Source organism: Panthera onca, chromosome A2 (genome assembly GCF_046562875.1).
Source record: "Panthera onca isolate mPanOnc1 chromosome A2, mPanOnc1 haplotype 2, whole genome shotgun sequence".
In the NCBI taxonomy this organism is placed as follows: domain Eukaryota; kingdom Metazoa; phylum Chordata; class Mammalia; order Carnivora; family Felidae; genus Panthera; species Panthera onca.
Genome location: NC_138340.1, coordinates 14,330,476 through 14,345,703, shown reverse-complemented (window position 1 = coordinate 14,345,703; position 15,228 = coordinate 14,330,476). Strand labels below are relative to the sequence as shown.

At 52.5% G+C, this 15,228-nt stretch overlaps 1 protein-coding gene across 2 annotated transcripts in view; it reads right to left on the bottom strand.

Annotated features, from left to right (window-relative positions):
• Nucleotides 1-12,221, bottom strand: part of SLC25A42 (solute carrier family 25 member 42) — a 30,650-nt gene extending 18,429 nt beyond the window's left edge. Inside the window, exon 1 of one of the 2 annotated variants that reach the window (XM_060630728.3) lies at nucleotides 12,114-12,221. The gene's annotated coding sequence lies outside the window, so the exon portion shown is untranslated. The remainder of the gene's footprint in view (nucleotides 1-12,113) is intronic. The other variant, XM_060630729.3, reaches the window with a different exon arrangement.
• Between the last annotated feature and the right edge of the window lie 3,007 nt (nucleotides 12,222-15,228).

Sequence of the window (15,228 nt, the reverse complement as noted above, 5' to 3'; positions counted from 1 at the left end):
GGAACTGTGGCCTCTTCTCCCCAACTAATTTACTTTTTCTGTCATTTATTCAGATCAGTATGACCTTGGGGTGCTTGGTGGCTCAGTTGGTTAAACGTCCGACTTCAGCTCAGGTCATGATCTCAGAGTTCGTGGGTTCGGGCCCCACGTCAGGCTCTGTGCTGACAGCTCACAGCCTGGAGCCTGCTTCCAATTCCGGGTCTCCCTCTCTCTGCCCCTCCCCCACTCACGCTCTGTCTCTCTCTCTCTCCCTCTCTCTCAAAAATGAATAAACATTTAAAAATATATATATCAGTATGACCTTGTAGATGACCACTTCATGCTCTGGGTTAAAACAAGATGATCTGTTACTCATTGGCTGCTTTGATCTTCTAATGCTGGCCACAGGCCAAGATGTCTTACACCCACTGGAGGTGGAGGAGCAGGTTTGGCAGGAGGGTGGTGGGGGTGGAGGGCAGTGGGGGGATCAACATGACGCAGATGACAAGGGGTGGTCCAAAGTAGCTGCAGGAGTTGGACTAAGTGTGCTCAAGGGACAGATGTTGACGTGTGCCTGTGGGCCCCAAGCCTGATTCTGTAGATACAGAGGTGAGGCAGGGTGGTGCAGGGCAGGGTGCAAGCTCCTGTCTGAGGCCCAGCTCTGCTTCTCATCATCCTGGTCCTTGCTGCTCCCATGTCTTCCCTCCACCCCACTTGCTCACTGTGCTCCTCTGGCTCGTGTGACCCCAGCTTTCCACAGGGCCCTCTGGGTTGCCCGGTGGCTGGGCAGTGGGCACCAAAGGGAATTCACTCCTTTGTTCCCAGTAAGAGGAACCCAGACAAGGAGGAAAGGTGCCACTGGGCAGGGCCAGGGCCTGGCCAGTCTGGGAGCTTGTGAGTGGGGGCTTGAAGGTTCTAGAATCCTCTTGTCCTGATCCTTGAAGGGATGGTCCTGGAAAGGGGAGCCTTAAGGACTGCCCTGCTCTGGTCCAATATACACTACCCCTCTGGGGTTCCTTTGAGTCTGATTAACTGTGTGCCTGCCAAGTACACACTCTGGGGGAAACGGCACCACAGTGGTGGGGGGCAGGGAGTGTGGGCAGAGGACCCCCAGGGGTGCTGGTGAGCGGGGCTCTGTGGTGGGAGAGGTGCAGGGCAGGGTAAGTCCTGGGGTCTGGGAAGGAGCACCCCGTGTAGCCAGAGCAGTAAAAAGCGGGGCTCCCCCAAGGCTGGAGCCAGCTCAGGCTGATCGGGGAAATAAAGGCAGGCGAGCGCATGCGGGCAATGGAAGGCTCTGCTAGTGGGAGAGCACAAAACACCCCCATCCCACAACATCCCTGTTGGACCCCAGCCAGGATGATCCCCCAAATCCCTCCCCCAGTGCCTCTCCTCAGTGTTTGAGCCCCTAAGATGCCATTTGGGAGCTCCGAACACCTGTGTGGTAGCCTGTCATATCTCACAGTGATGACGAGCACCCTCTGGGAACACAACCCAGACAGCCACCCACAAGAGAGCAAGTTCTCGCAGGTGGCAGGGTCACACAGCCGGTCCACACGACAAGACAGAAGGGCCGGCTGCTGCCACACGCAACTGACAGGCACAAATCTCAGACAAAGCAGTGGAGAAAGAGAAGCCAACACAAAACACTGTGCACCAAGTGAGTCTAAGTCACATCCAAGCACAGTGACACAAAGTGGCCTTCTGTACAAGTGGAATGTTATTGAGCTTTTACAAAAATTTTTTTAAATGTTTATTTAATTTTGAGAGACAGAACACATGTAGGGGAGGGGCAGAGAGAGGAGACACAGAATCCGAAGGAGGCTCCAGGCTCTGAGCTGTCAGGATTAGAGCCCGACATGGAGCTGGAACCCACGAACTGCAAGATCATGACCTGAGCTGAAGTCGGCTGCTTAACCGACTGAGCCACCCAGGTGACCTGAACATTATTCAGCTTTAAAGAGCAACGAAATTCTGACACAGGCTACGGGATGGAGGAACCTTGAGGACATCACGCTAAGTGAAATAAAAGAGTCACAAAAGGACAAAGATTTAAATCCACTTCTGTGAGGTCTCTAGAGTCCCTAAATTCATAGAGGCAGAAAGTACAATGGTGGGTGCCAGGGGCCGAGGGAGGGGAATGGGGGGTTCGTGTTTAATGGGGACAGAGTTTCAGTTTGGGAAGATGGAAAAGTTCTGGAGCTGGTTGGTCATGGCTGCACGGCAATGAGGACGCACTTCATGTCAGTGAACTATATGCAAAGCAAAGGTGGGGGCAGTATATTTTAAGTTGTACACATTTCATCACAATTTAAAAAATCAGGGGCACCTGGGTGGCTCAGTCGGTTGAGCGTCTGACTTCAGCTCAGGTCATGATCTCACGCACCGTGAGTTCGAGCCCCGCGTCGGGCTCTGTGCTGACAGCTCAGAGCCTGGAGCCTGCTTCAGATTCTGTGTCTCCCCCTCTCTCTGCCCCTCCCCTGCTCATGCTCGGTCTCTCTCTGTCTCAAAAATAAATAAAAACATTAAAAAAAAAATAAAAAAAATAAATAAATAAAAATTAAGTAAAATAAAATAGATCAAGCACGACAATAAAGCGTCAGCAGTGATAAAGATCAGAATGGGGTTTGCTGTGGGAGGTAGGACAGGGAAGGGCCATTGGAGGAGCCAGAGTGGGGGGCTTGAAACGTTCTGCATGTTGATCAGATTTCACAGGTGAACACACATGTAAAACTTCCTTGAGCTGTGGACAGAAGCTACTCACTTTCCTGTGTGTCAGTTATACCACAAGAAAAAAATTAAACATTAAAGAAGAGAATCCCCAAACGTGGCCAGCCTCTCCCAGACCACCTGACCCTGAACCTGGGCACTGTGTTCTTTTAAATTTTTTTTTTTAACATTTATTTATTTTTGAGACAGAGAGAGACAGAGCATGAATGGGGGAGGGTCAGAGAGAGGGAGACATAGAATCTGAAACAGGCTCCAGGCTCTGAGCTGTCAGCACAGAGAACGACGCGGGGCTCGAACTCACAGACCGCGAGATCATGACCTGAGCCGAAGTCGGCCGCTTAACTGACTGAGCTACCCAGGCGCCCCTGGGTACTGTGTTCTTAACTCTGAGGGGACTCTGATGGCAGCAGAGGGCTGATCTGCATTGCTCACTGATGCTCACCTTTCCCCTCACCTGTGGAGAACGCCTGCTGATGATTTTGGCAATGACTGAAAGTCCGAGGAGATGCCTAAGCTCCTAGAAGGAAGGCCACATGTACAAGGGATGTCTGCCCCCCTTCTGGAGACAGCACACTGGGCAGCCACCCACTCTGTCTCTGTCACCTGGGAGAAAGGCGGGGCTGACCCTCCCCTTGACTCCAGGGTGACCCTCAGTTTGGAGCACCAGACCCAAAGACTGGGATTTCTGAGGGAACCACTGGGCCGGAGAAGTCCTCTTTCTCTCAGGAGGGGAAACAGGTAGGCCCCAAGGGCAGCTGACAGAGCCAAGGCCAGGGAGGGAGGTGGACATATGTCTTCATGACTTGGGATGCCCTGGGGCCCAATGGTTCTAGAAGAACTTGGGAGCTCACGAAGAACCTGGCAGGTGCTAGGAGCACTTAGACTTTTTCACCCTGGAGCCCACAAAGCTCCCTTTCTAGTTCAGCCAGTTTGGGATGGGTCTCTGTCCCTTGCACAGCCTTCCAGAGCCCTGATCTGTGTATTTCCCTTATACTCTTCCGGGCCCGTGCTGCATTTCCAACCATGGACAATGGCATCCTGCGGCCCCGGTGCGCCCAGCCTCCGTATGTTCTCTGGGCATACCTCTAACAGGTACCCACGGCCTGGGATTCAAGTGTCAGAGTCTCTGCTAAAAGTGGAGTGAGATGGGGCTCACCCCCCACATGCCATGGGCAGGCAGCATTCACAGACCAGCCCCAATCAACAAAAATTCATTTTTTGTACCATGTTTCTGTTCCACTCATCAAAAAACAAAGCAAAGCAGGGTCGGGAGGCAATTCAGCAATATAACATACTGAACAGCACTGTCTAGGAAATGCGAACCAGGTGCTTTGGGATCTTAGGTAGCCCAGGCTATGAGCCCCACGCAGCAGCCTCTCCACGTGTGCGTCCGTCCTAATACACGCACCTGCACACACACATTTGTGCCCGATTCCCTCAGAAGCTCCCTGACCAAGGCCACCATTCATGTTCATGAGCGTTTGTGTGCGCCACCCCATGGGGCCAAGGAAATGTTTACATAGAGCGAGGGCCGGGGGGTGGTTCTCGGCTGATGGAGTTTACAAGCAGTCGTGGACAGATCCTGTAATCTCTCAGTAAACGGAAGCCAATTAACATCCTATCTGCCTGTTGATAAAGGCTGTTTTCTTTTCCAGTTAATGGGCATTAACTTCTGCCTAAGAGAGCGGTAGCATCTTACATAATGGCTGTTCCCTGTTAACCCAGACCCCACCAGCTGCTGCCCATCTCTCCCTGCTGCATTCCCTTCTATTCGTGCCTTTCAGACAAACTGGTCACCACGACCTTGTGTTGCAGTCTCTCTGGGTCAGACACTCAGGCATCCAAGTCCTAAAAGATACAGAACATCCTATTGTCAATCACTGGCCTCGGCCCTTGCAAGAAAGTGTTGCCAACACCTGTCACCAACTGCACCGTAGTGATCTACAACAAACCGAGGCACGTGGTGGTACTCAGGTCCCTCTAATAAGAGGGTGCACTTGTGTAAAGCCCTCACCCCAAAAGTCTTGTTTTCTCACTCGCCACGTGGAGCCTAGCACAGTGCTTGTATCCACTCAGTTATTTGCCGGATAAGACAATTAACTTTCAGGACACACCAAGTTCTGCTTTGGCTGCACTCTCCCCACCCCATGCCTAGCAAACTCCTCTGCACCCTTCAAAGCCCTCTCTAAATGTCCCAGCCTCGCCTCCCAAAAGTTAGCTGCTCTGCCCTACATTGAGCACCCCGTGGTTCCCTGCTGCACCAGGAGGGGTCACTTTCCATTAGCTTCCTCTGCTAGGCTTGGGGTGGGGGGTGTCTGTGGAAGGCAATGGCCTGGGCTGCGCTCAGTGTCCATGCTTAGCAAGAAGTCAGAAGCATATACCTACACACAGGTGGTTTTTCTGTCCATCTTCCTGCCCTTCAGACATCCTTCATGTGGCAGCAGAAATGTACCTTTTCTATCACTGTCCGCCTCATTCCCTAAGTAGGAACGTGTACAGGCTCCCAGTTACACCATGCTGGTGTTTTGGGAAGATGGGGTCCAGCGTGTGACCTTGGACGTGTTACTAAACCTCCTCAGGGCTCAGTTTCCATCCATCACCATCTTTCCAGGGTCCTGCTGCTCAAGTGGGTCATGGGTACTGGTTAAGTATTGGTAAGTATCATTCTGCCTAATAAGGAGTCAGATGGACCTGGGATGGAGCCCATCACAGGCCCTACTAAGGGCCCTACTGAGCAGGCCTCACCAGTTCCTAGATCTCACCATTCAGCCTGCATTCCCCATGCCAGGGTCTCTAAAAGAGTTGAGCATTGGTCCCTGGTCTCCAGCGCCGCTCCCCGCTTTTTCCAGGTTCATCTCCCCAAAGAGTTAAATAGAAGTTGGAAAGTGGCGCCCCCACTGCCCACCAGGTGACAATGGTTTAGGAAGCACGTGCTCCCCGTCCAAACACTCTACCACGCCGGTGCCGCTGTCCGGCACAACAGGTGGGGCAGTCTGTGACTCTCACGTTCAGGGCTGGCCGACACTTGGCTCTGACCGGTGTGCTCCAGGCCAAAGGGGCTGTTCACAGCCCCCAAACCTGTCCCTTCTTCAAGGCCTGGCTCTTATACATCGCCTTGCCAGCCCAAGGCTAGACTAGCCACTGGCTAAGGCCTGGCCAGTAAGGGGTCCTGTCTCCCCTTTGTGCTGTAAGCCAAGCTCCCTCCCCTCTTCTGGCTGCGGGGACCTGCCCACCACCACAGGGGAGAGGCAGGGTCTAGCATCTTCCTCCAGCTCTGAGCTGCTACACCAGGTGTTTCCAGGAACACCTGTCCCAGAATCTCCAGGACACTTGTGCAGGATTCCTGGGAGCCTACCCCTTAGACAGGGCCGGGACAAATACCGCAGCCTGGGTGGGGCTTGGGTCTGCGTGGCTAATTAAGACTTAACTGAAACATACATACTCGCTTTTTCAACTCATCCCATGGCAAAGGCATGCGACCTGCGGACAGAACAGCACTGACGTCTTTTGGGAGCCCTTCACTGGCACATTTGATCAGGGAAGGCTTGCAACTACTCACAAGGTGGTCTCATCTCACGGCTGGGAAAGCACAGGCTGCTAGAGGCTCTCAGCTAAGGTAGGCTGGCGATGCCTTGCCTGAAGTGGCCTCAAGGTTAAGTCCCCTCTTGTGCCTGTCACCGGCTCCATGGACCAGGTCCCTCAATCCTCTCTCAAATTCCATGCCTTGGGTCCCACAACATCCAGGCTCACTTGTTCCCTTTGCTTACAACGCTTCGCCATCTGGCTGACTCCTTGCTGGCTTTCAGATCTCCGAGAACCTTCCCCTCCCTGAGTTAGCACCTCAATCCTCTGCTAGAATTGATCAACTACAGAGCCCCAACCACTTGGGGATCCACATCTGTGTCCCCTACCCTTCAGAGCCCCAGTATTTCTGCTTCCTCTGCACCTGTTCCTGTCCCCGGTGCATAGATTTTTACAGACTGGAAAACAATGGGGGTGGTCAGGCTTCAAGTTTGTTCCATTCCTGGAGGTAGGCTGCCTGTGGTGTTTCAGTACAGCTTACAGACATCAGTGTCTAGCAGCGGCAGAAAGCATGCATGCCACGGGTGACTGCTTAAAGGACAGGGGTCTGGATTTGGGCTGACCTAGGCTCATCTTGGCTTCCCTTCTGTTCTCCCTGCAGGTGGGGCAAAGGCCCCTAAGTCTTGATGACCCTTCTATAAACTGGGATGATCTAGGACCAAGCTCACAGTCCTGTAAGCATGCGCCAAGGGCTAGCAAATACATGCTTACTTGCCCAGGTCCTTGCTAGCTCTGGGCAGATGCCTCCACCTTCCAGTAGGGAGGCAGGTGAGTGAGGGGCCGTGTGCTCCAACCCTACCAGCCCCCTTCTGCCTGAAGCAGTAGACGCCACTAGACAAGCATTTCTTTGCATAACATCCTGACAGAAATTCTGGTTTTGCAGCTACAGGGATTAAATGGTGTCCCCTAAAGTTCATGTCCCACCAGAACCTCAGAAGGTGACCCTATTTGGAAATAGGGTCTCTGCAGGTGAAATTAGTTAAGGACACTGAGATGAGATCGTACTGAATTTATGGTGGGTCCTAAATCCAATGATGGGTGTCCTTGTAAGAAGATACACACACACGCGCGTGCGCGCGCGCGCACACACACACACACACACACACACACACACACACAGGGGGTGCCTGGGTGGCTCAATCAGTTGAGCACCTGACTTTGGCTCAGGTCATGATCTCGCGGTCCGTGAGTTCGAGCCCTGCGTCGGGCTCTGTGCTGACAGCTCAGAGCCTGGAGCCTGCTTCAGATTCTGTGTCTCCTTCTCTCTCTGTCCCTCCTCCACTCCCGCTCTCTCTCTCCCCACTCTAAAAATAAATAAACATTAAAAAAAAAAAGATGACACACACGCAGGGAAGAAGGCTGCGTGGAGATGGAGGCAGAGATTGGGATGATGTGGCTCCAAGCCAAAACCCCAAAGATTATCAACAACTACCACAGCCAGGAGAGAGGCTGGTAAGATTCTCCCTTAGATCCCTCAGTAGAAACCGACCTGCTGTCTCAGTCTGTTTGGGCTGGTAACAGAAGACCATAAACTGGGTGGCTTATGGACAACAGAAATGTATTTCTCACAGTTCTGGAGGCTAGAAAGTCCAAGAATCAAGGTGCCAGCAGACTGTCTGGTGACAGCACTTTTCCGGGTTCACAGACAGCTGATGTATTGCTGTGCCTCATAAAACAGAAGGGGCAGGGCCTCTTTTATAAGGGCATTAATCCCATTCATGAGGCCTCCACCCTCATGACCTACTCACCTCCTTAAGGCCCCACCTCCTAATGCCATCACGTTGTGGATTAGGTTTCAAAATATGAATTTTAGGGGGCGCCTGGGTGGCGCAGTCGGTTAAGCGTCCGACTTCAGCCAGGTCACGATCTCGCGGTCCGTGAGTTCGAGCCCCGCGTCAGGCTCTGGGCTGATGGCTCGGAGCCTGGAGCCTGTTTCCGATTCTGTGTCTCTCTCTCTCTGCCCCTCCCCCGTTCATGCTCTGTCTCTCTCTGTCCCAAAAATAAATAAAAAACGTTGAAAAAAAAAAAAATTTAAAAAAAAAAAAAAAAAAAAAAAATATGAATTTTAGGGTGCCTGGGTGGCAAAGTTGGTTAAGCGTCCGACTTCGGCTCAGGTCATGATCCTGCAGCTCATGAATTCTAGCCCCGCATCAGGTTCTGTGCTGACAGCTCAGAGCCTGGAGCCTGCCTTGGATTCTGTGTCTCCCTCTCTCTGCCGTTCCCCAACTCGCGCTCAAAAATAAATAAACATTAAAAAAGAGTCAAAATATGAATTTTAGGGAGACAGAAGCATTCCATCTACAGCATCTGCCAACACCTTGATTTTGGCCTTCTGCTCTCCACAGCTATGACAGAATAACTTTCTCTTGTCTTAAGCCACCCAGCTTGTGGTAATTTGTCACAGCAGGCCCAGGACACTAACAAGACAGGAGTCTTCTAAGATCAAAGCTCCTGGTACTGGCTGGTGACCTGCCCATGAACCTGAGGTCACTGCTTCCCTCCGTGGACCTCTCAGGTCATCCTATTGACACAGCTTTGATAGAAAACTTGGCTCCTGCTGATCTTTGTTAAGACCCTAGAATCCAAGCATTCAGCTGCAGCAAAAGGTACTCAGTGAAGAAAACACACGTTGACAAGCATATTTTAAAAATAGTGCAGTGATGAAGGAAGGGCCGCCGGAGGCAATGTTCTACTTCTTCAACTGAGTGTCCGCTTCGTTATCCTTTATACTTTCTTTTCATGTGCACATCATATACTTTTTATTAAGTGTTTCACAATAAAAATAAAGAATATATGTGTTTTTAAAAAGAGCTGGTTTGCAAAACCTAACCAAGCTGAAAGTTCTGACCATTTCAGTATTCCTGTATTGTCTAATTGCCAAAACAGAAGCACAAAAAAACAGGATGACAGGTGCGAAAAGGCCTGGCCTCAGTCAAAAGGTGCTCTCCACCTGGCACCAAGAGTGGGCAACAGCCGACGACTCGAGAGAATCTCAAGACAGCTTCCCCAAAAGATTTACATCTGACTTATCTCAATTTCATCTGACACCCAAGTGATTTTGCCGGATCCAAGTGGGAAAAAAACATTTACACCTCTTAAAAAAATTTTTAGACATCTTAAGACCTCCCCTCCCAGGACTGTGGCCAATACCCACGTCTCTGTCTTGCAGGGACCCCCCCCCCCCCCCCGCCCCACACACACACCCAAGGTTTCCTCCAGAGCTCCACAGAGAAGGGATTCAAATAGTTCTTGGACTGAACGTTAGTCTAACTGTGGAAGAGAAACAGAAGTATAATGTTTAATCACCACCACCCGGGCTAGAACGCCAAAGAGACGGATAGAAAGCACAGAAGTGGTGTTCAAAAGGATCTCGTAGGCTGTGCTCTACCTATCAGACTGGAGAGACCAAAACACTTGGTAATATCTATTCTGGATGCTGGGAGAGAAAACAAGAATTCCACCTTCACAGCCGAGAGACAACTGATGGCAGCACAGCCTCTCTGGAGGAACATTAACCATTTAAATGGACATGCCCTTTGGCATGGGAGTTCCAGGAAGACAGGGAGGTTTCGAAGGGTCTGTGCTGGAGCCCCACACACATTCATTCCATATTTGCTCATGCATGGTTCCATCTATTCACTGAAGCTCAGTTTGCAAGAGAAGCTACGAGTGACAACCTGAACAGTCATCAGCGAGGGACTGGCTATTACACTGGCACACCCATTTGATAAAAAGCTCATGCAAATGTATCAGGGGTTTAGAAGAGGTGGGGGATATACATCTTTCCCCCACGCCATAGCCTATCTCTGGAAGGAAACAGGGCAATTAACAATGGATGCCTCTAGAAGGGCAGAGTGCAGATAAGGGGAGACGTGCTTAATTTTCACTGGATGCCCTTTTGGACTTTTTGTTGTTGTTGTTTTTTACCACGTACATCAATTACCTTGTCAAATTTTATAGATTTGCGTATGTACATATAAGAAATGTGTATACATCTGTATTTATAAAATGTGTGTCTATGCATATGTGAGTGTGATGTACATACATGCGTATATCTACTTATAAGCATATACATACACATACATAAACACACACGTTTTAAATGACTCCTTTTGAATTTGGACAGAAAACCCCAATGGCTTCAGTTTGTCCAGGAGAAGCTGAAGGTGACCCTCCAGAATATTCTGGCACCATCTTTGCAGGGAGAGACCGAAGAGGGGTAAGAGGCACTATGCAAACCTTACAGGAAACCACACCACACTACTACTTTTCAACAACAAAGCCACCCGCTCCTTCTACGCTGCACACTTGCAAATTACACTCCAGGGAACTTGAAAAGTTCCAGAAAAATCATTAATCCCAGCACCACACCAGGCTCCAGTTTTACAGTTTGGCTCTAAGTGGCTGTAACATTAGCTCGCCTCACTCTGAAGAGTGTTTCCTTACTCTCCAGGTTTATCAGCTTTAAGGGCCCAAGGAGGTCTTGAGGGTCAGTGAGGGGCCTCAGTCTGCAAGAGCTGGAGCCAGAGGCGGGAGGCCAGCAGCTCCCTCCCAGGTGACCTAGCCTCTGGTGGCACCCCAGGTGTTGACGTCCCACTCCTGCAAGGTCCCCACCCCCACCCAGCCCCAGGACTCGGAGACACGTGCTACAGCAACAATCAGGGGCCACCCCTTCCAGCTCAGTCTTTCTGGACTCATGACTCCTGAGGAACAGTTGCAGGGAAGGTAGGGGTCCCTTCCCCTGCCAATCCCTCAGAGATAAGCACAACGGATGGGCAAAAACAGGGAAGGTCTACAGAGAAGAGTCAGCAATGCTCAGGGAGGGATGGGCTCTGCCTCCCCAACTGAAGTCCCTTTAGGTTTGTTGTTGGTAAAATGGAGATAATTGTAATTTCATCTGGCCAAAGGGATTATTCTAAGCCTAGAAGTTACTTTATAGACTCTCATAAATGAAAATATAACATCTGGGTGGGCTTTTCTTTTGGGTGGGGGAGGGTAGAGGACCTAGGGTGGGGGAAGGGTTCAAGGATTACAGAGAGGGGCACAAACATGGGTGCACCTGTAAGAAGGTACGGTGGGCACACAGACTGAGGGTGTGTGATGGAGAGAGGAACCGTAAAGGCACAGGGCAGACGCAGGGGTAGGGGGAGGGTACCTGAGGACCCTGACCCGAGTTGCTGAAGGGAGGGGGCAAGTGAGAAGGGCACAGACCTGGATGTGAGCAAAGTCAGTGAGGGGATATGACCCGGACCAGGTGTGAGTGCGGGGCCAGAGTTTAGCATCACAGGCTCAGGCATGGGTATAGTAGGGGATGTAGGCCCTGTTGCAGAGGTGGGGGTGCACGGATCTGGGTGTGGAGATGTCACCAAGAGGGACGATCTTCGGTGATGTGGGGGTGTGCAATGTCAGGTGTGTGTGAGAGAATATCAGTGGGGGTACAGACTCAGATGTCTGTGGGTGTGAAGCCTCAACTGTGCAGAGCTCCTGGGGGCATGGCTCTAGAGGTGTGGGGAATGTCAGAGAAGTGGGCAGTATCAGGTGTATGGGGGGGGGGGGTTGTCAACAAGAAGGGACGTGGTGTCAGGTGTGCGCGGACTGACCGTGAAGGTTCAGATTCGGCTGGGAGGGTCCCCAGGGAGCACCAGATGCGGGGTGCAGGGATGGGGGGGTTTAACCTCTCCCTGCCCCTTTGACGCTGCTGTCACGCCCTGCCTCTTTCGCCCCCGCCCCAGGACACATGACAGGACCGTGCCTCGCCCTCGCTCGGCCCAAGGCAGCGGACCCTCCGACGCTTGCGCCACCCCGCGCCCCCTGCTCCCCCTCACCGTCTGGGACGCGTCGCCTTCACCACCGCCGCCGCCGCCGCCGCCTCCGGCCACCACGGCCCCGCCTCGCGCACCCTCAGCGCGCGCCGCGGGAGGGGTCCACGCCACGCTCCGATTGGCTGCGCGTTGGCCAATCAGCGTTTGGAAAGACAGGGATTGGTTAGCCCGAAACAGACAGGCAGCCCCTAGGGCCAATCACTGAGGGGCAAAGGCGGGCTATTGGGTGAGGTTTTTGGTCCCAGAGGTGGTCCCTCAGGGTGCGAGGTGCTGGGAGGTGAGGGCCTGGAGGAGGGCGAAGATTGGAACTCTGGCGGAAGACGAGCAGCCCTGACGACCAATCCCTGGGGGGCAAGAGAAGTGGCTGGCGCGGCTGGCTCGAGAAGAACGGAGGGCGTAGCCTGGAGGGCGATGAGGATTGGCTACAAAGCCGAAGACAGGCAGGCCCAAAGGCCGGTCGCAGGGGCAGTGGGCGGTGCACCTCCGAGCCGGCTGGCGTGTGCAAGGTGCAGAGTTTGGCCCGGAGGGCGGCTGCCGTAGATGGCCTCGGACGCCCCATGCAGGGTCCCCTGAGGCTACGTCAAAGAGGTTGTCCTTCTGACCACACAGCACAGAAGCAAGACCTCCAACTCTGGCTGTGAACATGAGCCATCGCGGTTGAAAGATTCCTGGGATAATTCTCCATTCTTTCACTCTCCATTATTTCTCTGCTAAAGACACGGAGGGCAGACTCTCTGAGGTCACTCAGGCTTGTCCTCTGCAGCTCCAGGTTGTTGTGAAGATGTGGAAACAGGTGGAATCCTACCTACGAGCTTTGTGGTTTTCTGGAAGTGTTTGACTTCTCTGAGTTCATGATACCCCATTAGGCCTTCTCCCGGATAAGCCTTTTGTGAATTAACTGAAAACTAATCCTGATCCTAGGAGGTCAAAGCCACCATTGGCAGAGAGGTCAAGCTCCATGCCCACGGCGCTTCAAGTGGCTAAATCTGGGGGTGAATTTAGAGCAACCTGCTCTTTGCAAGTGGGGTAAGGCAGTATCAGAGAAGAACCACCAGAGGCCTGAGCGGTCTGGGTCGAATCCGTGTCCAGCTACACGCCCACCACACAACCTTGGTCAAGGTGCTTGTGGATCTGTTTCCTCAGGGGACGATGATTGCTACACCTCAATCTTTCCTTTTTTGGGTGGCTTCCCTGTGAGAACTTCTATCCCAGCCTTTGTCTTATTCTGGTGAAAGCATTTGACCCTCAGCAGGTCTGTCTGGCCTATGGGCCTCAGCTTCTCTGTGAGGTGCGGTTCATGGGATTCTCTGCAGATAGACGCCAGCAGTTAGAGAAGACACCTGCCATCCAGTGCTCCATTGGGTCACTGGCACTTCGCCCAAGCCCACCCAGTTTCCTGACTCACTAAGTGCACTCCCTTAATCTCCAGGGCCAGGGTGGAGAGGGTTATAAATGTTCCCAGATACTGGCTCTTATTTCCTCGAGGTGCAGGGTATAGTTGGTGGAGATCAAGTTCATAACCAAAGAATCCTGGGAGGGAGCAAACCTGAGGATGGCCTTAATAAGGGTTCACATTTCAGGGCTGTGCAAGCCCCCTGCTAGGTGCTTAATCCACAACAGCACAAAGGCCTCCTAGTATGGAGGAGGGGGAAAACATCAAGGCTCACACTGTGGATGTCACTAGCCTGAGGCCACCATCTGATTCATGATATTCCCACCTGGGCCTCTCTCCATACCTCCCAGCTGTGGTTTGCTTTCCAGCAACTTCCAGACCCTGGTCTCCATTCTGCTCTCTGGATAAGAGGAGGGCTCTGAGGTCTGCTGAACACCTAATGGGTATCAGGTCCTTACTGGGCTGGGTGCTTCCCTAACACCATCTCGTGACCTGATTTCCAGATGGTTGGGGGCAGGGGGCAAGGAGGGAGACAGCACCCACTTTGCAGATGAGAAAACTGATCCTCACATTACAGGTATTCCTTGCTGGAAGGGCCTGAGGCTGGGTTTGAGTCCCTGCTCTTTTTTACTTGCTGGCTACCAGACCTTCAGCAAGTGACTCAAACTCTCTGCCTCAGTTTCTCCAACTACCTCCCAGGGTTAATGGCAGCACTAACAAAATGAATGGAAGTGAAACACTGACAGCTTTATTGGTCCACAGCCAGGACTTGCTGAGTGTTGGTGATGGATAAACTGTTCTCGGGGCCTGTTCCCTTTCTGTAAATAGCGCTTCATGGAATGTGGACATAGACCAACTATGGGTGGGGTTTACCACCCAAAGAGGGAGATATTTATTCTACAAGAGTCCCTGCTCACAGCACCTACCTGTCAGGCCCTGGGAGGAAGGCAGCGAGCTCCTGGAAGGTCCCACGGTACCCCTAGGTACAATGCCAACTGAGACAAGGGTCAGGCAGCAGCCCAGCACTAGGCTGCCTCTCCAGAGGGTGCCAAAGGCAATGCCTGGGTTCTGGCTTCTGTCTGCTTGTCAGCATGCTGGCGCCGGCCAACCTCCCTTCTGCCTTCCAACAATGGCCAGTAATGCCCCTTGGCATTAGCAACTGACACCCCCACTATGGGCACTTCAGCTGTGCCTGGCCAGGGTGCCTGGGATCCTAACTCTTCCGTGTCAGCCTGGCTGGCTCTGGGCAGGACACTGTCTCTCTGCCCCCCAGTCTCCTCTGCCTCACGGGGATCCCAGGAATCATCTGACACGATGGCTGTGAGCCAGGCCTGGGCATAGTGACAGGGCTTAATCAACCGAGGCCAGAGAGCCATTTGCCCAAGGTCAGGTTAGCAACGCCGGCAAGAGGAGGAGCGTGGAGGCAGGCCAAGCTGGGTTCTCATCCCACTGTGGCCCCTCAAATGCCAAGGAGCCTATTTCTCATCTGGAAAATGGGGTTCATAGGCCTTGCCCCTCAAAGATGTGTTTATAACCCAGGACCCTGGGTCCTCCTCTGGCTGGAGGGACACCTGCTGAATGTAGCAGTGTTGACAGTGAAACCCAACTGGTTTCAAGGCAGTTTCACTCAGCCTCCCAGAGGCTCAGAGAGGCTGGGCCACAGCTCAGCTATACTGAGCACACAGCAGTAGGGTCATTGCCTGAGTATACTGGCCCCTCCTTTGC